General features: G+C 47.0%; 1 long non-coding RNA gene across 1 annotated transcript in view; it reads right to left on the reverse strand.

The window, feature by feature from the left end:
- Positions 1–23,127, reverse strand: part of LOC140394998 (uncharacterized) — a 57,303-nt gene that overhangs the window by 1,091 nt on the left and 33,085 nt on the right. Inside the window, exon 2 of the long non-coding RNA XR_011936091.1 lies at positions 925–1,036. This is a non-coding gene — a long non-coding RNA (uncharacterized lncRNA). The remainder of the gene's footprint in view (positions 1–924; positions 1,037–23,127) is intronic.

A 23,127-nucleotide genomic window follows, 5' to 3' on the forward strand; every position in this document is an offset into this window, starting at 1 on the left:
AAACCTTATGTAAATCTATGCAAATTAATTCTGCGACTGCGGGATCACAAGCTCCCCTTGTCCAAACTTTCCCACCGAGTCCTTTCATATGGAGAAAGCTGGAATAATGAGTTAGCTGAGGTCCACCTCTTGAAAATACAAGGGCTCTTCATAGTGAGCTGACGCCTAAATTCCTTTATTTTTAACTCTTGCACTGCCGTCTATATCTCTGCAATTCACTGAGATAACCGGGTATCTCCCATCCCCTCCTGAAAATGCCAGCTCTTGCCATTGTAGGTTTTGCATGGGCAACGTTGTCAAAAATTTGAAAGTGAGACGCATGAGGGTGTATTAGGGCAGGTGACATAGGCTTTAAGGTGGAGACAAGTAGAAGGACAGAGAAATTTAGGGAGGGAATTCTAGAGCTTGGCAGCTGAAGGCTTGGCTTCCAATGGTGGAAGAATTAGAATCAGGAACATGCAATATGCCAGAGGCGGAGAAGTGCCGATTTCTTTGCTGCAAAACTTGGAAGAGGTTGCTAGGAAGAGACAAGGCCTCGGAGAGAGTTGAAAATAAAGATGGGAATTTTAAAGTCAAAGTGTTGCTAAACTGGGAGCCAATGGAGTGAAGGAAGCACAGGGGGTGATGGGTGAATGGAACCTAGTGCATGTTATGATGCAGGCAGCAGAGTTATGAAGGAGGTGGGGGGGGGGGGGGGGGGGGGGGGAAGTTGGGAAGTCAGTCAAGAAAGCATTGGAGTAGTCAAGTCTGGAGGTAACAAAGTCATGGATGAGGGTTTCAGTAGCAGATGGGCTGATTTAACCTTTGCAATTGCAGCTCAAGTGGCCATTCTTCATGCATGAGCCTAACCTGCAAGGCCATTCCAGGTTGATCGGCACTGCTCCGATATCCCACGCACCTGTTTACAAAAAGAGTAAGACTTACCTTCATCACCTAAGGACATCTCAAGTGCCTCACACATAATGGAGGAATGCTTGAAGCTTAGTCAGTGCTGTAATGGAGGACTGGTGGCAGTCAATTTATGCATAGCAAGCTCCTACAAACATTAATGAGATAATGATCAGATCATCCGTTTCAGGGGAAAACTGAAAATGTTAGAAATACACAACAAATCAGGTAGCAAAAGATTAAAAAGAAAAACTTACACGTAGTTCATACATATTCCATGAACCCAGGATGTTTAAAAACATTTTACAGTGAATGACGTACTCTGTTGTAATGTAGGAAATACAGCAACCAATTTCACACAGCAAACTCCCACAGTCATGTGATAATGGCAAGATAATTTTTCTGGGTGGTGTTGATTGATTTGAAATATTGGCCAGGACACAGAGGTAACTCTCTAATCTAGTAGAAATAGTGCCATAGGCACCTCTTATGTCCACCTATGAAAACAACCAGGGTCTTGATTTAATATCCCATCTGAAAGATAGCACCTCTTACTGCGTCAATGGTCCCTCAGTACTGCACTGGAGTGTCGGCCTTGATTTATGTGCACAGGTCCTGTTGTCGGACCTGAACCTAGAACCTAGAGAGTGCTACCAATCAAACTGCTGATGCTGATTAAAGGGTATGTATTGACACAATGTCAGGAGAGCTCCCTGCTTTACTATTGAATAGTGCTGTGGATCTTTTGCATTCACTGGAAGGAGCCAACAGGGCCTCAGTTTAACATATAATTCAAGTCAAGGCACCTCTGACAATTCAGCATTCCCTCAGTGCCCCACAACAAGTTCAGTCTCAATCATGTGCTCAAGTCTCTGGAGCGAACACACAACCTTCAGATTCAGACGGACAGTATTACCCGCTGAGCCAGGACAGAGAGAATACAGGAGAGTAACAGAGAATACAGCAAATACTCAGCAGGTTTGGAAACATCAGTGGAAGGAGAAAATGGACTCATCTTTTCAGGCTGATGATCCTTTGACAGAACAGACATTTTTATCTCTGGATAACTTGTGGAATGGGAAGTCTGACTGACAATGCGATTGGTGGTGACACAATACATAACATTATTCTTTGGTCTAGAACATCTCCTTAGAACAGAGAAAGTTAAGGGGTGACTTTATAGAGGTTTTCAAAATCTTGAAGGGTCTTAATGGAGTAAAAAAGTTGAAGGTGTTTCCAATGGAATAAGGGTCATTTACCAGAGGGCACAGATTTAAGATACTTCCTTTTGTGGCCAAAGAGTCAGAGGTGACATGAGGAAAACATTTTTTACACAGCAACTACTGTGACCTTGGGTTGTGCTACCTGAAAGAGTAGTGGAACCAGACTCAATAGTAACTTTCAAAGGAAGTGTTGGCATAGTGCTATTGTCCCAATCCAACGATAATGCTCTGGGGACATGGGATCAAATCCCACCACGGCAGATGTTGAAATTTGAATTCATTACAAATCTGGAATTTAAAAAGTCTAACGATGACCGCTGTAAACGCACATCTGGTTCACTAATGTAACTTTAGGGAAGGAAGTATGCCGTCCTTACCTGGTCTGGCCTACATGTGACTTCAAATCCACAGCAATGTGATTGACTCTTAAATGCTCTCTGAAATGGCCGAGCAAGTCACTCAGCTCAAGGGAAATTAGAGATGGGCATTAAATGATGGCTCAGCCAGTGATACCTGCATCGCATGAGTGAGTTTTTAAAAAGTTGAATAAATACTTAAAAATGAAGACGTTACTGGGCTATGGGGAAAGAGCAGGGGAGCATGATTAATTAAATAACTCTTTCAAAGAATCAGCACAGGCGTGATTGCTCAAATGGCCTCCTTTTGGGTGATATCATCTTATGATTCTAAGAACTGAGCTGAGAGACAAGGAATAAAATCAGATCCTGGATCCAGAAAGCTCAAGCTTTGGGGTGTATATACTACCCAAATCTTCTGCCTCAGAGGAGGGAAGGGGAGAAAGAATGAGAAGGAGGAAGGAAATATTTGTCCGAAATACCTGATGGTGGCAAAGCATGTCCGGTGTTCGAAATTATGGATGGATAGATCAAATAAAGGGTGACTCATCCATCCATCAGGCATTGGATGTTCATTGTTAGAAAGAACTTGCATTTATGTAGCAACTTTCACAACTTCAGGAATACCCGATCATTAATAATAATAATAATAATAATAATAATAATCTTTATTAGATTCACAAGTAGGCTTACATTAACACTGCAATTAAGTTACTGTGTTGTGTCAGCAAAATCTGACCATATTAACTGAGCATGAATAATGAGAAATGTATTTCTGGTGGCATTGTGTATTGGCCTGGAAACTAGGAGAACTCGTATTCCAATCGTGAAACATGGGCGTGATCGCGCCTGACCCGGGAAGCGACGAGGCTGGTAAATCTCACGAGAGACCTCCTGTGAGATTTACAATGCTCGTTACACCTCGCAAGATCTAATGAGATCTCGTGAGGCATCGCGATCTGGATCCTGTTCTCAATGGGTGGGATCCAGATTTGCATTTTTAGAAAAATGTTTATTAACGTTTGCAATTTTACAAAATCTTACAAAACATATACATTTTTATAAAACCCTTGAAACATCAAACAAGAACAAAATATTAAAAAGAACACAATCCCACACATGCAAACCACTCCCCCCTTAATCCCCCCTCCCCCACCTGCAATTGACATTGATTAATTCCTTGAAATAATAAAAGGTCGCCACCTCGGTAGAACCCTTCGACCGATCCCCTCATGGTGTACTTAACCTTCTCTAGTTAAAGAAAATGCACTTGGTGGGTCTGAAGGCTTCCAATCCAGCAGGACTCGCCTCCGGGTGATCAACAAGGCAAAGACAAGTACATCTGCCTCCACCCTTGTCGTCAGCCCCGGCAAGTCCGACACCCTAAATATGGCAACCAAAGGACAGGGCTCCTGTTCAATATTGAGAATCAGCAATATGGTGCTAAAGCAGGAGACCCAAAAACTCATAGGTTTGGGGGGAGGCATGTGGCACAGTGGTTAGCCCTGGGACTGCAGCGTTGAGAACCCGGGTTCAAATCCCGTCCCTGGGTATCTGTCCGTGTGGAGTTTGCACATTCTCCCCATGTCTGCGTGGGTTTCACGCCCACAACCTAAAGATGTGCAGGTTAGGTGCATTGGCCACGCTAAACTGCCCCAGAAATAGTAAAAAATCTAATTGGGTACTCTAAGTTTATAAAACGAAACTCACAAGTTTGGGACAAGACCAGAATAGGTGCATGCGGTTGGCCGGGTTCCCGGAACACCATCACACCTAATCGTCTACCTCTGGGGAAAAAAACTACTCATCCTCCCTCCTTGGCTAGGTGCACCCTAAACACTACCTTTAGCTGGATCAAGACCAGCCTTGCACGAGGGTGTGGAGTTCACCCGGCAAAGGGACTCACTTCACACCTCGTCATCTCCTACATGCCCCAGCTCCCCCTCCCACTTCGCCTTCACTCCATCCACTGAGCTTACATCTTCTGATAGGATCTGCCCATAGATTCCCGACGTGTTCCCCTCCTCTGAGCCCGCAAGTAAAAGGATCCTTTCCATTAGAGATGTCGGCCGCACCAGTGGGAAAGTCTCCTGTACTAAATTCCGGAGAAACCTAAACGATTTCCCCCCCAGAGTCAGTACTTCATCGTTAATTCCGTTAAGCTGACAAACTGGCTCTCCAAAAAACATGTCTCCTATTCTTTCTAATCCCTTCCTTCCCCACAACCCCAACATGGTATCCAACCTCACCAGCTGTGGTGGTTAGTACAAATAGGAGCCAGCTTCGACAAAGACCCCAGCCTAAAATGCTGTCTGAACTGCCTCCATGTACTTACTACTCCATGGACACGACCACCAGACTGGCAGAATATCTTGTCGGCCAAAATGGGACCGGGCCCAACCCAGATCCCTTACATGACCTCGCCCCTGTCACCAGCGGGCCCAACCCAGACCCCTTACATGACCTCGCCCCTATCTGTATCCAAGTGACCTCTGGGTCACTGCACCACCCCAGCACCTATTAGATTTGCATATTTAAGTGTGCAGTTAAGGTCACTTAAACATGTTCGTGCCCAGGTTACCAAAGGCGCGGGACCTAATGACCTCACCTTGGAGACCCTGAGGGGGTGCCGTTTAGCACTGGCTTCCACAAACGTGGACCAGGCGTACCGGCACTTGGGGGAGGGCGGGGTCTCCCAGGCGATCAGGGGCCCCCAGTGGTAGGTAGGGCTCTGGGCAGGGTGATACCCTGGCCCTCCCAATTGAACTGTGAACCTGACACCCTGTCAGTGCCACCTGTGTGTCACACTGGCAGTGCCAGGGTGCCCAGGTGGTGCTGCCAGGCTGGCAAGGACACTCCTACGTGGCAACTTGTCCGTGCCAGGGATCCCGGACGTGGGCGTCCTGCCTTTATGAGGTGAGGTGCGGGGGGCTAGAGGTCCCCCTATTTGGTACATTGGGGCTTTGGGGGGGGGGGGGGGCAGATATCAGGGACACCATTTAAAAATGGCCCCGATCTCTTCCTGCGTGGCCAAACTGAGCCGTAATGCCAGAAGTGAGCCTTAGTGTGGCCTCAGAGAGGCTCGGAAATGAAGCAGAATCCCGTTTAATAGCGGGGTCGTTCTTGGTGCTGAAAGCGCCAGGGAAAACCCTGCTAATGCGTCCAAAACGGGGCTCTGGTTCATTTCCATTAAATCGCACCCGGGATCTCTTACACTCATCAATAAAAGCAGGTGGCACGTTTCGTTTGAATGAAAACAATGGCACCTCTGACAGTGCGGCGTTGCCTCAGTACTGCACTGGAAGTGTCAGCTTGAACTATGCGCTCATGTTTCTGGAGTGGAGTTTGAACCCACAGCCTTCTGAGGAGGTGCAAGTGTCACCCATTGAGCCATGAATCCCCATAATTTCATATATGAAGAAGCACAACATGAATTATCAAGATGGTGGCAACTCAAGTATTAATTTTCTTTTGTTCAAGGTTTAATGTCTTGTGACGGGGAGCGTCCAACCTGTTGTACATGGGCAAGAAGTGAAACTCAAACCAATTTGCTTTTATTTTTCTTATTCAATGATTGGTATGAATTTTGGGACTTTGGTGATTTGAGGGGTGGTAATCATACCATTGCCTCAGTAGCCTAAGGCAAATGTTATTCTGATGGCACCAGCAAATGGATTTACCTGCACAATACTAGGAACAGGGATTTGAACTGCATGCATGGATTCTGAGGCTGCACGTTTGAAACTTAAGACAAAATGAACTGTTCTGTATTTTGGTTGCCTTAAGCAAAACAAACTCAAATGCTGTCATGAAGCAACGTTTTCTGGCAGGACCTAGCCTGGTGAAGGGCCAATTTTCCCTGGATAGTTTGTGAGTGATCTTTACTGGCCAACAATATTGACCATTTAAATCACGCCTGGTGTACTGGCTGTAAGGTAGGTGTTGGGCAGTGAGGAAGTGTAATCTGAAAATTGGACAGATTAGCCCTGACTCTCAATTGCAGCAGTTTCACTGTCGCCATAACCACCAGTGAGTTCCAACACTGACCCCACACAGACTCTACCAGATTACTCTCCAAAGCCCATATTTTTAAAAATAAATTTAGTGTACCCAATTATTTTTTCCAATTAAGGGGCAATTTAGCTTGGCCAATCCACCTACTCTGCACATTTTTGGGTTGTGGGGGCGAAACCCACGCAGACACAGGGAGAATGTGCAAACTCCACACGGACAGTGACCCAGAGCCGGGATCGAACCTCAGCGCCTTGAGGCAGCTGTCTAACCACTAGGCCACCGTGCTGCCCACTCCAAAGCCTATCTTACGTCCATTGTTTAGCCTCTGTGCAATGGATGCATTAATTTCTGGAAATGTACCCATCACTGTCCATCCCTTAACCAAAATGTCCATTCCCCACCCCAAAGCTATCTGCCCCGACAATGCCTACTCGTGCTGTTCTGGAGATCATTGCACCCCTTCTCAATCAGCCTAATGACCTCCAGATTCATACCAAGTGAGAGTTTGCAACTAAAGTTGGAACCTGGGGCGAAAATCTCCGGTATCGGCGCGATGTCCGCCGACCGGAGCCAAAAACGGCGCAAATCAGTCGGGCATCGCACCTCCCCAAAGGTGCGGAATCCTCCGTATCTTGGGGGGCCGAGCCCTAACGTTGAGGGGCTAGGCCCGCGCCGGACTGATTTCCGCCCCGCCAGCTGGCGGAAGTGCCCCGCCAGCTGGCGCGGAAATGACATTGCCGGGTGGCGCATGCGCGGGAGCGTTAGCGGCCACTCACGGCACCCCGCGCATGCGCAGTGGAGGGAGTCTCTTCCGCCTCCGCCATGGTGGAGACCGTGGCGAAGGCTAAAGGAAAAGAGTGCCCCCACGGCACAGGCCCGCCCGCGGATCGGTGGGCCCCGATCGTGGGCCAGGCCACTGTGGGGGAACCCCCAGGGGCCAGATCGCCCTGCGCCCCCCCCCAGGACCCTCGGAGCCCGCCCACGCCGCCTTGTCCTGCCGGTAAGAGAGGTGGTTTAATCCACGCCGGCGGGACAGGCATCCTAGCAGCAGGACTTCGGCCCATTCGGGCCAGAGAATCTCGTGGGGGGAGGGGGGGCCCGCCAACCGGCGCGACGCGAATCCCACCCCCGCCGAATATCCGGTGCCAGAGAATTCGGCAACCGGCGGGGTCGGGATTCACGCCAGCCCCGGCGATTCTCCGACCCGGCGGGGGGGGGGGGGGGGGTCGGAGAATCTCGCAATTGATGTAGATTTGTCCAATAATTTTCTGACCTCATTCTGCTGGCGGGTTTATTCACAATTGCTTCACAGCTCCAGGGTCCCAGGTTCGATTCCCGACTTGGGTCACTGTCTGTGCGGAGTCTGCACATTCTCCCCGTGTGTGCGTGGGTTTCCTCCGGATGCTCCGGTTTCCTCCCACAGTCCAAAGATGTGCAGGTAGGTGAATTGGCCATGCTAAATTGCCCTTAGTGCCCAAAATTTCCCTTAGTGTTGGGTGAGGTTACTGGGTTATGGGGATAGGGTGGAGCTGTGGACCTTGGGTGGGGTGCTCTTTCCAAGAGCCGGTGCAGACTCGATGGGCTGAATGGCCTCCTTCTGCACTGTAAATTCTATGACCAAATGACCAACTGAGAAAATTCCATCATATTGTGCTGGTAATGGAAGAGCTGGTATCTGAGAGTGGAGCAGACTATGTGGGGATGTGGTTGGTGGCGCTATTGGTATCTGAGGGTGGGGCAGGCTGTGTGGGGGTGGTGGTTGATGGCGATGTTGGTATCTGAGAGTGGGACAGACTGTGTGGGGATGTGGTTGATGGTGGTGTTAGTGTCTGAGGGTGGGGCAGGCTGTTTGTGGGGGTGTGGTTGGTGGTGGTGTTGGTATCTGAGGGTGGGGTAGACTGTGTGGGGATGTGGTTGATGGTGGTGTTGGTATCTAAGGGTGGGGCAGACTGTGTGGGGGTGTGGTTGATGGCGGTGTTGGTATCTGAGGGTGGGGTAGACTGTGTGGGGGTGTGGTTGATGGCGGTGTTGGTATCTGAGGGTGGGGCAGACTGTGTGGGGGTGTGGTTGATGGCGGTGTTGGTATCTGAGGGTGGGGTAGACTGTGTGGGGGTGTGGTTGATGGCGGTGTTGGTATCTGAGGGTGGGGTAGACGGTGTGGGGGTGTGGTTGATGGCGGTGTTGGTATCTGAGGGTGGGGTAGACTGTGTGGGGGTGTGGTTGATAGTGGTGTTGGTATCTGAGGGTGGGGTAGACTGTGTGCGGGTGTGGTTGATGGTGATGTTGGTATTTGAGAGTGGGATAGGCTTGTGTGTGGGGGTGTGGTTGATGGCGGTTCTGGTTTCTGAGAGTGTGGCAGACTGTGTTTATAACCACAATTACACTTCAAAGGTAATTCATTGCCTGAAAAGTGTTTCCGATGTCTAGAGGTTATGAAAGGTGCTATAGAAATGCAAGTCATTCTCTCTTACCGTGAGTTCCGCACTGAGGTGAATGAACATACCCCATTGTGCAAAAATGCCCTCATGAACTTTCAATCTATATGTGGAAAATTTTACAACAATGTGCATTTTTGAAAACAAGTCTCAAAAAGCTTCTAAGACCCAAAACACTGGAATGGTGCAGCAGAGTGGAGACACCTTTGAATGGCCACAAAGGTGTCCACTTATTTTCTGAATGATGGACTCAGATTAGATTCCTTTCCACCCTTCCTACACTCGGAGAAATTATTTATTTTTACTTTATTTTATTTAACTTTAGAGTACCCAATTCATTTTTTCCAATTAAGGGGCAATTTTAGCATGTTCAATCCACCTACCCTGCACATGTTTGGGTTGTGGGGGTGAAACCCACGCAAACACGGGGAGAATGAGCAAACTCCACACGGACTGTGACCCAGAGCCGGGATTGAATCTGGGACCTCGGCGCCGTGAGACTGCAGTGCTACCACTGCGCCACCGTGCTGCCCCACTCGGATAAATTATAACCTATTATGAGAGATGTAAAGCTCCGGCTCCAACAGCCAGAAGCATTTCTTCTCTTCTTTAACGTTTGGAGAGGCATTGGGAGAATGTGCTCGGGTGATGGGAGGGAAGTTGTGTGTGTGTATGTGTATGTGTGTGGAGGGGGGGGCGGGTTTGGAGCGGGATTGTCGGTTGACAATGACCCAGCCTCTCTCCATTGTGTGTCTCCCAGTTCCCATAAACTGTTAATGGCTGACAACCCGAACCAGTGTATCTGCCTGTGATGTTTATTCATTTTCTCACTCTCAATCACTCCCAAGGCAAAATGATTCATATTAGGCGCGATCTGTACAGCACTTTTTCATTTAAAAAAAGCCCGACTCCTTGTCCCAGCATAGACACAAAGAGCCTTTCAGAGATTTGCAGATCTCCTGCTGACAGCCCTTGTCCATCCACGCTGAGGCAGCTCAACTCCAGTAAAGCAGTTGTCTATTACATCATAACCAGGTTAACCTCCTTTCTTTTTTAATTTTGAGCTGTTTAATTGTTTCTTGAAGGCCGAAAGCATAAAATTCTAAGCACAGTTTTTTTTTTAGCAATTCGGCCAATTAGTTTGGCTAAATGAAAAAGAGGGTTTTCCTTTATCTCCGCAGCTGCCACATTAAGTCAATCAACACAAACCTTTGGTCATCTTGCCCGGTGCACGCGGCGAGTTTTACTTTATCAGCCAAGTCTATTTTCCACCCTAAAATTAAACTTAAAATAATTTCCTCCCCTGAAGGTCACTGACCTGACACTTTGTTTTTTTTTCCTGTTTTTAAAAAAATTTAGAGTACCCAATTCTTTTTTTCTAATTAAGGGGTAATTTAGCATGGCCAACCCTGCACATTTTTGGGTTGGGGGGCGAAACCGACGCAAACACGGGGAGAATGTGCAAGCTCCACACGGGCAGTGACCCAGGGCAGGGATCGAACCTGGGACCCCGGCGCCGTGAGGCAGCAGGGCTAACCCACTGTGCGACCTGACACTTTGTTGAGGTGGGGGTTCCACTGTCAGCCTCAAGCACCTCAACCCAATGGATCCTTCTTCACGGAGAATGCTAGTGTGCTAATCAACCAAGGAGGCTTCGCTGACAAACCTGGCCTCATTCACCTAGACATTTCCCTTCACATGTTTGCCAACAGAACTCTCTGCATAGCGACCTGTCAGGTGTCCTTGCAGTGCAGCAAGTATGAGTTGTGATGGGCAGCATTGTGGCGCAGTGGTTAGCACTGCTGCTTCACGGCGCCGAGGACCCCGGTTCGATCCCTGCCCTGGGTCACTGCCCGTGTGGAGTTTGCACATTCTCCCCGAGTCTGGGTGGATCTCACCCCCACAACCCAAAGATGTGCTAGGTAGGTGGATTGGCCACGCTAAATTGCCCCTTAATTGGAAAAAAAATAATTGGGTACTCTAAATTTTTTTAAAAAGAGACAATAGGAACAGGAGTAAGCCATTCAGCCCTTCGGTCCTGCTCCACCATTCATTATGATTATCATACAACTCAGTAATCTGTTCACGCTTTCCCCCTATATCCTTCGATCCCTTTCGCCCAAAGAGCTATATCTAACATTTCTTGAAAACATACAGGACTGGATTCTCCATCGGCAGGATCTTCCATTCCCCGGCCGCGTGGGGTGCCCACCATGGGAAACCCCATTGGCCGTTTGCCAGGACGGAGAATCCCGCTGCCAGCGGGGCACGCCGCACCAGAAAATGGGTTTCAACTGCTTCCTGTGGTAGAGAATTCCACAGGCTCACCACACTCTGGTTGAAGAAATTTCTCCTCATCTCAGAAAACAGAGATGAAATCAGAGCATCACCATGTTGGGGCATCACATGCCAATAATATTCTAACAATGCCAGCTTAGCTCAGTGGGTAAGACTCCGGCATTTGGGTAAGAATGTTGAGGGTTTAACTCCAACTCCAGAGACTAGAGGCAAGGCTGGCACTTCAGTGCAGTAGTGAGGAAGAGCTGCATTGTCCTGGGACATAGTAAAACCAAAAATCCCATCTGCTTGTTTCAGTAGAAGGAAAAAATCGAGTTCCCAAGAGCAAGTAGTTCTCCAAACTTCCAGGTTAATGTTCTTCATTCGCCCAATGTTACCAAAAGAAAGTTCCTCACTCTTGAAATAAAAAATATTTTCACTGGAACCAGCAAAAGCGATGACAGAGCCATTGGATCGTATTACAACTCCAACTGGTTCACGAAAACCTGCCATCCTTACTCTGTTCTGGATGCGATGTCTTTGATTCCTAACTTCTCTCAAGGGGCTGTTTAGCACAGGGCTAAATCGCTGGCTTTAAAAGCAGACCAAGGCAGGCCAGCAGCGCGGTTCAATTCCCGTACCAGCCTCCCTGAAAAGGCGCCGGAATGTGGCGACTAGGGGCTTTTCACAGTAACTTCATTTGAAGCCTACTTGTGACAATAAGCGATTTTCATTTTTCATTTCATTTCTGAAGTGGTGGGTGCAATAAGTGGTGGGCTTGGCAGCGGCACCCTCATAGTAAGACATAATTATTTGTAAGAATCCCAAGAAAATATCCATCGATTCTGTTTTGTCAGCTTTTCTGTGCATTTCATAATGTGACTCTTATTCCGTTTCCCTTTTTCTTTTGCAGTCCTGTATCCTCCCAGATCTGACAGAGATCCCGCACCCTCGCTCCGTTAACTGCAGCAGCAGTATCACTGCTGAAGAATCATCAGTTGTGACTACACATTTCTTGAGGGGGAAATGACAGCCAGGGTGTGTTATGTAACAAGAGTTAGTCTGCAGCTCAATATGTAAAATGTATATCTGAATATGTGAAGCCTATAACTTAATATGTAAATGTTTTGAGAACTCAACTGACATAATGCACCTGTCTTGCACTTTTTCACACGTGAACACTTCTGCTGTTACAATAAACAGGAAAGGCAGTGGTTTCCTGCCAGTTTCTTCTGACTTCATGTTGACCTCAGGATATGTCTAAGAGCAACTAACCTTAAGTTGGCCTCAGAAGAGTACAGCAATTCAATTGCGAGGCCTTGAATGGACTTACCAGTGTTCAGACTATTGCCTTAGCAACAGAATAATAGGGGTGGCATGGCGGCACAGTGGTTAGCACTGCTGCCTCACAGCTCCAGGGACCTGGGTTCAATTCCGGCCTCAGGTGACTGTTTGTTTGGAGTTTGCACTTTCTCCCCGTGTCTGCGTGGGTTTCCTCCGGGTGCTCCGGTTTCCTTCCACAGTCCAAAAATGTGCAGGTTAGGTGGATTGCCCATGCTAAATTGCCCCTTAGTGTCCAAAAGGTTAGTTGGGGTTACGGGGATAGGGTGGAGGCGTGGGCGTAAGTAGGATGCTCTTTCCAAGGGCCGGTGCACACTCGATCGGCTGAATGGCCTCCTTCTCCACTGTCGGGATTCTATGATGAATGCACATGGGCTGCATTAAAGCAGCCTAACGTACAACCTTGCATGAACATCACCATCAGAGGTCAGAGAGTTACATATGATACTTTACTAGCATTGTTGCCATTTCTGACAGTAAAGTCAGAGGATATTCTGTTTTATAAAGACAAGTGCAATAAATAAGATCACTTGTTTTTTGGTTTCTGTGTGAGATTCAATGCTGTTGACTCCTAACCACATCCTTCTTTATAACCATCCATTTTAAGTTACTGCAGTGCTCTTCAACCTCAATGGTCTGTTCGATCCTGAACTAAGTTTCAAATCCTTTATCAAGCCCATCACTGCGACTGTCTACTTCCACTTCTGGCAGATCACACCTCAATTTCCATCTCATGGTCAGTTGTCACTGAGATTATTTCTGCCTTTGCCATGTTGAGACTCAGGTTTTTTTTAAAAATCTCTTCTCTGGCCTCAGAATCCCCACTCTACATTAACTCAAACTCACCCAAGATTGTACTGCCTGCACGTCACCCCAAAGTCCCATTCACCAGTCATCCCTCTCTTGCTGACCTCCGTTACCCCTCTGCCTCTCACCGCACTCTTCTCAAAATCTACACCAATCCATCCAAGCAGCACATCATAGCGTATCAGCTAACTTCACCAATCACTTTTTCCATGTGGAGGGTTGAGCAATATTGAGAGTCCCTGTTTAGTGCTTTCTACAGACATGTTTCAAATTACCAAACCAATCATTCACCCTGGAATACCACAGGAAATCTATTACATTGTCAATTGGGCACAATTATGTTTGGTTTAAATTGAGCACAGTTGATAATGGGTTCTATTAGACACATTTGAGCTTTGGATTCCATCGGGAACACAGTTGAGGTTGGGTTAAATTGAGTGATGTTATTAAAGCATAGAAAATTCGGATTTTTGATCATTTGAACCTAAATGCTTAATTACGAATGCAACAAAAAGAATCAGTACCTCTAACCTAGAAGAGAAGAATGAACAGAGCCTTAAGTTTAACTATTTACCCACAGAATCAGACCAGCTCTGGACAAAGTTAGTTTTAGCAGGTGGAGAGATGGAATCTTGAAAACAAGGACTCCTACATCAGACTCCTATTTATTGACTACAGCTCCGCCTTCAACACCATAATCCCAGCCAAGCTCATATAAAAGTTCCAAAACCTAGGACTTGGCTTCCCACTCTGCAACTGGATCCTCGATTTTCTGACCAACAGGCCACAATCAGTAAGAATGAACAACAACACCTCCTCCACAATAGTCCTCAACACCGGAGCCCCGCAAGGCTGCGTACTTAGCCCCCTACTCTACTCCCTGTACACACACGACTGCGTGGCAAAACTTGGTTCCAACTCCATCTACAAGTTTGCTGACGATACGACCATAGTGGGCCGGATCTCGAATAACGACGAGTCCGAATACAGGCGGGAGATAGAGAATCTGGTGGAGTGGTGTAGCGACAACAATCTCTCCCTCAATGGCAGCAAAACTAAAGAGCTGGTAATTGACTTCAGGAAGCAAAGTACTGTACACACCCCTGTCAGCATCAACGGGGCCGAGGTGGAGATGGTTAACAGTTTCAAATTCCTAGGGGTGCACATCTCCAAAAATCTGTCCTGGTCCACCCACATCGACGCTACCACCAAGAAAGCACAACAGCGCCTATACTTCCTCAGGAAACTAAGGAAATTTGGCATGTCCACATTAACCCTTACCAACTTTTACAGATGCACCATAGAAAGCATCCTATCGGGCTGCATCACAGCCTGGTATGGCAACTGCTCGGCCCAGGACCGCAAGAAACTTCAGAGAGTCGTGAACACCGCCCAGTCCATCACACAAACCTGCCTCCCATCCATTGACTCCATCTACACCTCCCGCTGCCTGGGGAAAGCGGGCAGCATTATCAAAGATTCCTCCCACCCGGCTTACTCACTCTTCCAACTTCTTCCATCGGGCAGGAGATACAGAAGTCTGAGAACACGCACGAACAGACTCAAAAACAGCTTCTTCCCCACTGTCACCAGACTCCTAAATGACCCTCTTATGGACTGACCTCATTAACACTACACCCTGTATGCTTCATCCGATGCCAGTGCTTATGTAGTTACAAAGAACAAAGAACAAAGAAATGTACAGCACAGGAACAGGCCCTTCGGCCCTCCAAGCCCGTGCCGACCATGCTGCCCGACTAAACTACAATCTTCTACACTTCCTGGGTCCGTATCCCTCTATTCCCATCCTATTCATGTATTTGTCAAGATGCCCCTTAAAATGTCACTATCGTCCCTGCTTCCACCACCTCCTCCGGTAGCGAGTTCCAGGCACCCACTACCCTCTGCGTAAAAAACTTGCCTCGTACATCTACTCTAAACCTTGCCCCTCTCACCTTAAACCCATGCCCTCTAGTAATTGACCCCTCTACCTTGGGGAAAAGCCTCTGACTATCCACTCTGTCTATGCCCCTCATAATTTTGTATACCTCTACCAGGTCTCCCCTCAACCTCCTTCGTTCCAGTGAGAACAAACCGAGTTTATTCAACCGCTCCTCATAGCTAATGCCCTCCATACCAGGCAGCATTCTGGTAAATCTCTTCTGCACCCTCTCTAAAGCCTCCACATCCTTCTGGTATTGTGGTGACCAGAATTGAACACTATACTCCAAGTGTGGCCTAACTAAGGTTCTATACAGCTGCAACATGACTTGCCAATTCTTATACTCAATGCCCTGGCCAATGAAGGCAAGCATGCCGTATGCCTTCTTGACTACCTTCTCCACCTGTGTTGCCCCTTTCAATGACCTGTGGACCTGTACTCCTAGATCTCTTTGACTTTCAATACTCTTGAGGGTTCTACCATTCACTGTATATTCCCTACCTGCATTAGACCTTCCAAAATGCATTACCTCACATTTGTCCGGATTAAACTCCATCTGCCATCTCTCCGCCCAAGTCTCCAAACAATCTAAATCCTGCTGTATCCTCCGACAGTCCTCATCGCTATCCGCAATTCCACCAACCTTTGTGTCGTCTGCAAACTTACTAATCAGACCAGTTACATTTTCCTCCAAATCATTTATATATACTACAAAGAGCAAAGGTCCCAGCACTGATCCCTGTGGAACACCACTGGTCACAGCACTCCAATGAGAAAAGCATCCTTCCATTGCTACTCTCTGCCTTCTATGGCCTAGCCAGTTCTGTATCCACCTTGCCAGCTCACCCCTGATCCCGTGTGACTTCACCTTTACATTGTATATGTTGTGATGCCCTATTATGTATTTTCTTTTATTCCCTTTTCTTCTCATGTACTTAATGATCTGTTGAGCTGCTCGCAGAAAAATACTTTTCACTGTACCTCGGTACATGTGACAATAAACAAATCCAATCCAATCCAATCCAATCCAGAATAGTCTATTGCATTTTTCAAACTCAGCAAATAGTTGATGTCTGCCAGTCTTAAACAATTTCATTGTATATTTCAATCCTGTCTTCATTCTGCATGAAGGAAACTGGGTGACGCAATGGGTGAGAAACTAATCCTTTCATCTCAAAGCCCCCGATTCAACTCCAGATCAGGCTAATTGGACAAGAGTTTCTGTATCTCTGATGGCTGTAGGAACCCATCTGAAGTAAGACACTTCGATCTGTGCTTGACTAGAAGCAAAATATTCCACAGCTTCAGGCTCCAACTGAAACCTTATTCACAAGGACTGATGAGGCGGAGAACGGAATGCAGTCAAGGGTGATTTTCTAATGTTGGCACAATAAGTCATGTTTGTTGATACTGAGTAGAAGGAACTTTACGCTGCATCTAGTTGAGCTGTTTTACTCCCAAGGGCTGACAAACATTTTGTCTCATTCCAATAGTGCAATGGGATCTTTTTCACCTCACGAGGGTAGAGCAGTTGATGTGGTGTATATGGATTTCAGCAAAGCGTTTGATAAGGTTCCCCACGGTAGGCTATTGCAGAAAATACGGAGGCTGGGGATTGAGGGTGATTTAGAGATGTGGATCAGAAATTGGCTAGCTGAAAGAAGACAGAGGGTGGTGGTTGATGGGAAATGTTCAGAATGGAGTTCAGTCACAAGTGGAGTACCACAAGGATCTGTTCTGGGGCCGTTGCTGTTTGTCATTTTTATCAATGACCTCGAGGAAGGCGCAGAAGGGTGGGTGAGTAAATTTGCAGACGATACTAAAGTCGGTGGGGTTGTCGATAGTGTGGAAGGAAGTAGCAGGTTACAGAGGGATATAGATAAGCTGCAGAGCTGGGCTGAGAGGCGGCAAATGGAGTTTAATGTAGAGAAGTGTGAGGTGATTCACTTTGGAAGGAATAACAGGAATGTGGAATATTTGGCTAATGGAAAAGTTCTTGAAAGTGTGGATGAGCAGAGGGATCTAGGTGTCCATGTACATAGATCCCTGAAAGTTGCCACCCAGGTTGATAGGGTGGTGAAGAAGGCCTATGGAGTGTTGGCCTTTATTGGTAGAGGGATTGAGTTCCGGAGTCAGGAGGTCATGTTGCAGCTGTACAGAACTCTGGTACGGCCGCATTTGGAGTATTGCGTACAGTTCTGGTCACCGCATTATAGGAAGGACGTGGAGGCTTTGGAGCGGGTGCAGAGGAGATTTACCAGGATGTTGCCTGGTATGGAGGGAAAATCTTATGAGGAAAGGCTGATGGACTCGAGGTTGTTTTTGTTGGAGAGAAGAAGGTTAAGAGGAGACTTAATAGAGGCATACAAAATGATTAGGGGGCTGGATAGGGTGGACAGTGAGAGCCTTCTCCCGCGGATGGAAATGGCTGGCACGAGGGGACATAACTTTAAACTGAGGGGTAATAGATATAGGACAGAGGTCAGAGGTAGGTTCTTTACGCAAAGAGTAGTGAGGCCGTGGAATGCCCTACCTGCTACAGTAGTGAACTCGCCAACATTGAGAGCATTTAAAAGTTTATTGGATAAACATATGGATGATAATGGTATAGTGTAGGTTAGATGGCTTTTGTTTCGGTGCAACATCGTGGGCCGAAGGGCCTGTACTGCGCTGTATTGTTCTATGTTCTATATAAACAGGCAGTTTGGTTCAATATATCATTCAAAAGATGCCACCTTTGACAGTGTAGTGCCACTCAGTACTCAGTTGGAATGCCACCATTTATTATTGTGCCGGTTTCTAGAGTGGGAGCCAAACTCAACATTGCTGTAGTGGAGTCCAAAACCAGAGGGCATAAGTATAAGATAATCACTGATAAATTTTAAAAATGAAAATCAGGAAAAACCTCCTTCCCAAAGAAAATGGTGCTCTCAATGATAGAAAGTGGTTGAGGTGAGTGGTATGGATGCCTTTAAGAGAAACCAGGGCTGGTTTAGCACAGGTCTAAATCGCTGGCTTTGAAAGCAGACCAAGGCCGGCCAGCAGCACGGTTCAATTCCCGTACCAGCCTCCCCAAACAGGCTCCGGAATGTGGCGACTAGGGGCTTTTCACAGTAACTTCATTTGAAGCCTACTTGTGACAATAAGCGATTTTCATTTCATTTCATTCATTTTCAGAAAGCTAGATAAACACAAGCTAGAAAGGATTAGAAGCTATTTTGATCAGGTGAGCTGAAGAGGTGTAGAAAGAGTTTGTTGTGAAGCACAAGTGCCAAGAAAGACCAGTTGGGCCGAATGGCCAGCTCTGCAAATTCTATGTAATTCTGACCCAGAAGCAAGAATGTTACCAATTGAGACAAACTGATGATGTTTTGATGAGCCCCAAAAAGACAGAGAATTTAAATGCTGAAGATGTCCAATAAGTAACTGAAGGGCTGGGTTGTTCACTCTCCACAGAAACCCCAGGGGCGAACAATCTGCCTGAGAAAAACAAGTTAACAGCAGTTGTCTATTCACTTCTTGTGTTTTTATCGCTTATTTCTTTCAAATAAATAATATGAAAAGGACATCCTTTGTCAGTGTGCTTATTATTGAGTTGCAACTTTATTGAAATGACTGACCCGCATCTATTCAGTTATATAACCCATCAAATGGAGGCCCACAGCTAAAACTGCCCACCAATAGCAGTAAACTGATGAGGACAGAGTAGAGGGAGCTTTACTCTGAATATAACCCCCATGCCGTATCTTTTTTTAAATTTAATTTAATTTTTAAAAAAAATCTTTTTATTGGCATTTCTCATATTTATAAACAGCCCCATGCCGTATCTGAAGCAGAGAGGAAAAGTATTCGATTCACCCTTAAAATATGCAAATATTCATCACAAATACAAATTTATATGAATTTTAAGGAACTTTTCAGAATAAACTCTGTGGCTTGCATACTCATGAAGGTTATTAAAGAACAACTCAAGCAGTGTGTGAGAATGAGAGAGAACACACCCCCCTGGGTTTAACCCCCACCCAGCGTGATAGGTTGCGGCAGAGTTATGTAAAATATAACAGGTGGCCCGCCTGCCACTTTCCTGCTCAACCCTTCAAGCCAGTCCCCATGTTCAGTGCCCCATGGATGGGCACTAAAATGGGCAATCTGTCCACCATTCATAAAAAAATATCCAATAGCCCTGACTTACCGCTCTCTGCATGTTGCCGTTATCTCTGGGCCTACTTGCAATCCCAGCAACGTCCATGACTGAGTTCTGGTGTTGCCGGGAGTGCCAGATGTCCTACCCTCAACCCCTTAAGACCGCCCGGAACACATTATCGCCATGGGGCAGCCTCGTTTAACACCTGCCATCTCGGACCAAAATTTCTTCCAGGGGTGGAGAGCAGTACGCTCCCCGTCCCCACCCACCAACACATCGCACTTCCATAAAATTCAGCCCCATTTGAAATCACCAGCTCTATATATCCAGTTTCCCGTGGCATTTGTTATAAAACAGCAGCTGCTCCAACTGATGCTAAGCAATGCCAGGGGTGAATCTGTTAATCTAAATACTATACTCCATGGGGCGGCACGTGGCACAGTGGTTAGCACTGCTGCCTACGGCACTGAGGACCCGGGTTTGAATCCCGGCCCTGGGTCACTGTCCGTGAGGAGTTTGCACATTCTCCTCGTGTCTGCATGGGATTTGCCCCCACAACCCAAAGATGTGCAGGTTAGGTGGATTGGCCATGCCAAATTGCCCCTTAATTGGAAAGAAAACATAATTGGGTACTCTAAATTTATTTTTAAAATAAATACTATACTCCAATTCCTGCCTTAATAATATCACAGTTGCAGTCTATTCATGGCGAACATAATGGGAAGTTGTTGGATGATTGTCCCAGTTCCCTAATGCGGATGCCTGGCAATCTTCAATTATTATATCTGGGAGGCATCTTATTGAGTATGGCAGAACAACTCACTGTCAATAGTGTGCTTGAGATTGAGGGTATTTCAATGAGCTAATCCCTCCTCCAATGTCTTGCCACGATTCCCATTTCATCCCTGCAATGCACAGAGTGCTGGTTGAGGCTTGAAAACCTGCATGTAGCTCTCCAGCTGCCCAGCTGTGTTTTCTCTCCAGATCTCCGAGTGCAAAAGCAACTCTGGGGGCGTGGTATTTGCCATCACTTTGGTGGGGTGAAGCCTGATAAAGTCGGCAATGCTGGCTCCAGTGAGTGGGGGACCATCTGTAAAGGGCGTCCCAATCTCTCGTTAAAAAAAACCTCCTCACCACATGCCCACAGATACAAGGGACCCCCCCCCCCCCGGACAGGCATCAGGGTGCCCCCCACCAACCACAAGCATCGGATTGCGTCTCCCCTTCTTTCTGCGAGCATCGCCCCATCACATCAGAGGAACCCCACCCAATTGGGGCTAGCAGCTGGGCCTGCCCCTGATACTGCTACCCTGGCACATCCCTCTCATCCTGAGAGTTATATTTACCTTGTCGCATCCTGCGAGTCCCTCTCAACTGATTTAAATTTTTCAAAACTGTTGTGGATATTCAGGTGTGAATACTCAGTAAAGAGGGGCGGCACAGTGGTGCAGAGGTGAGCACTGCTGCCTCACGGCGCCGAGGTCCCAGGTTCGATCCTGGCCCGGGTTACTGTCCGTGTGGAATTTGCACATTCTCCCCATGTCTGTGTGAGTCTCACCCCCACAACCCAAAAGATGTGCAGGGTAGGTGGATTGGCCACCTTAATTTGAAAAAATAAATTGGATATTCTAAATTTTTTGAAAAGATGAATACTCAGTGAAGGGGGAACATATAGCAGGGAAGTGTTATAATGAAACGGTCATTTATTAAAATTTATTGATAAAAGATTCCCATCCTTTCAGGGTGAGATCTCGCAGGCGAGAATCACGTTTCCCGACTCTTACATTGACAGCAAACATGGGCTCAAAATCACCCACAGCACACATGACACCCGTGTTCCGACATTCTCCTGGCTGGCCTGCCATTTTCCATCATCCACAAATGCGAGCTCATTTAAAATGATTCTGCCCGCACCCTAACTCACATGAAAACTTGTTCACCAATAGCAGCTCAGATTTAAAATTTTCAACCTTGTTTTCAAACGCTTCATGGCTTTGCTCCTCATCATGTCTGTAACCAAGTCCAATCCTAAAACACTCTGAGATCTAAAACACTCTACGGAGGTGTGGGATAGAGGCAAATTTGGCCAATTGGATAAGTAACTGGCTATCACATAGAAGACAGAGGGTGGTGGTGGATGGAAAATTTTCAGACTGGAGACCAGTTACCAGCAGTGTACCTCAGGGATCAGTGATGGGTCCTCTGCTATTTGTGATTTTTATCAATGACTTGGAGGAGGGGGCTGAAGGGTGGGTCAGTAAATTTGTTGATGACACCAAGATTGGTGGAGTAGTGGATGAGGTGGAGGGCTGTTGTAGGCTGCAAAGAGACATTGATAGGATGCAGAGCTGGGCCGAAAAATGGCAGATGGAGTTTAACCCTGATAAGTGCGAGGTGATTCATTTTGGTAGAAAAAATTTGAATGCGGATTACAGGGTCAATGGCAGGGTTCTGTGGAATGTGGAGGAATGTTGGGGTTCATGTCCACAGATCTCTGAAGGTTGCCACTCAAGTGGATAGAGCCGTGAAGAAGGCTTATAGTGTGTTAGCGTTTATTAACAGGGGGCTTGAGTTTAAGAGCCGCGGGGTTATGCTGCAACTATACATGACCCTGGTGAGACCACATTTGGAGTATTGTGTGCAGTTCTGGTCACCTCATTATAGGAAGGATGTGGAAGCATTGGAAAGGGTGCAAAGGAGATTTACCAGGATGTTGCCTGGTTTGCAGGATAGGTCTTATGAGGAAAGGTTGAGGGAGCTAGGGCTTTTCTCTTTGGAGTGGAGGAGGATGAGAGGCAACTTAATAGAGGTTTATAAGATAATGAGGGGGATAAATAGAGTGGACGTTCAGAGGCTATTTCCTTGGGAGGATGTAGTTGTTACAAGGGGGCATAACTATAAGATTCAGGGTGGGAGATATAGGAGGGATGTCCGAGGTAGGTTCTTTACTCAGAGAGTGGTTAGGGTGTGGAATGGACTGCCTGCTGTGATAGTGTAGTCGGACACTTTAGGAACTTTCAAGCTGTTATTGGATAGGCACATGGAGCACACCAGAATGACAGGGAGTGGGATAGCTTGATCTTGGTTTCGGACAATACTCGGCACAAGATCGAGGGCCGAAGGGCCTGTTCTGTGCTGTACTGTTCTATGTTCTATCTGTACATGCCATTTCTGGCCTCCCTTGCTCATCGCTGACTTCCTTTGCTCCGTTATTGGTAGCCTTGCCCTTTCCTGCCAAGGCCCTAAGCTCTGGATCCAAGTTCAATTCCAACCTTGGGTAACTGACTGTGAGTAGTTTGCACTTTCTCCCCGTATCTGAGTGGGTTCCCTCCGGGTGCTCCGGGTTCCTCCCACAGTCCAAAGATGTGCAGATTAGGTTGATTGGCTCAGCTAAATTGCCCCTTAGTGTCCAAAAAGGTTAGTTGGGGTTACGGGGATAGGGTGGGCATGTGGGCCTAGGTAGGTTGCTAATTTGGAGGGGTGGTGCAGGCTTGATGAGCTGAATGGCCTCCTTCTGCACTGTAGGGATTCTATGACTCTGGAATTCCCACCCTTAACCTTTCCACCTTTCACATTTTCTCTCCTCCATAAAGGCACTCCTTAAAGCTTACCTCTTTGATCAAACTTTGAATCCCCTTCCCTAATGTCTTTAGTGTGGCTCAGTGTTACTTTTTGTTTGTTAACACACCTGTGAAGCACC

This window comes from Scyliorhinus torazame, chromosome 18, assembly GCF_047496885.1.
Source record: "Scyliorhinus torazame isolate Kashiwa2021f chromosome 18, sScyTor2.1, whole genome shotgun sequence".
Lineage (NCBI taxonomy): Eukaryota > Metazoa > Chordata > Chondrichthyes > Carcharhiniformes > Scyliorhinidae > Scyliorhinus > Scyliorhinus torazame.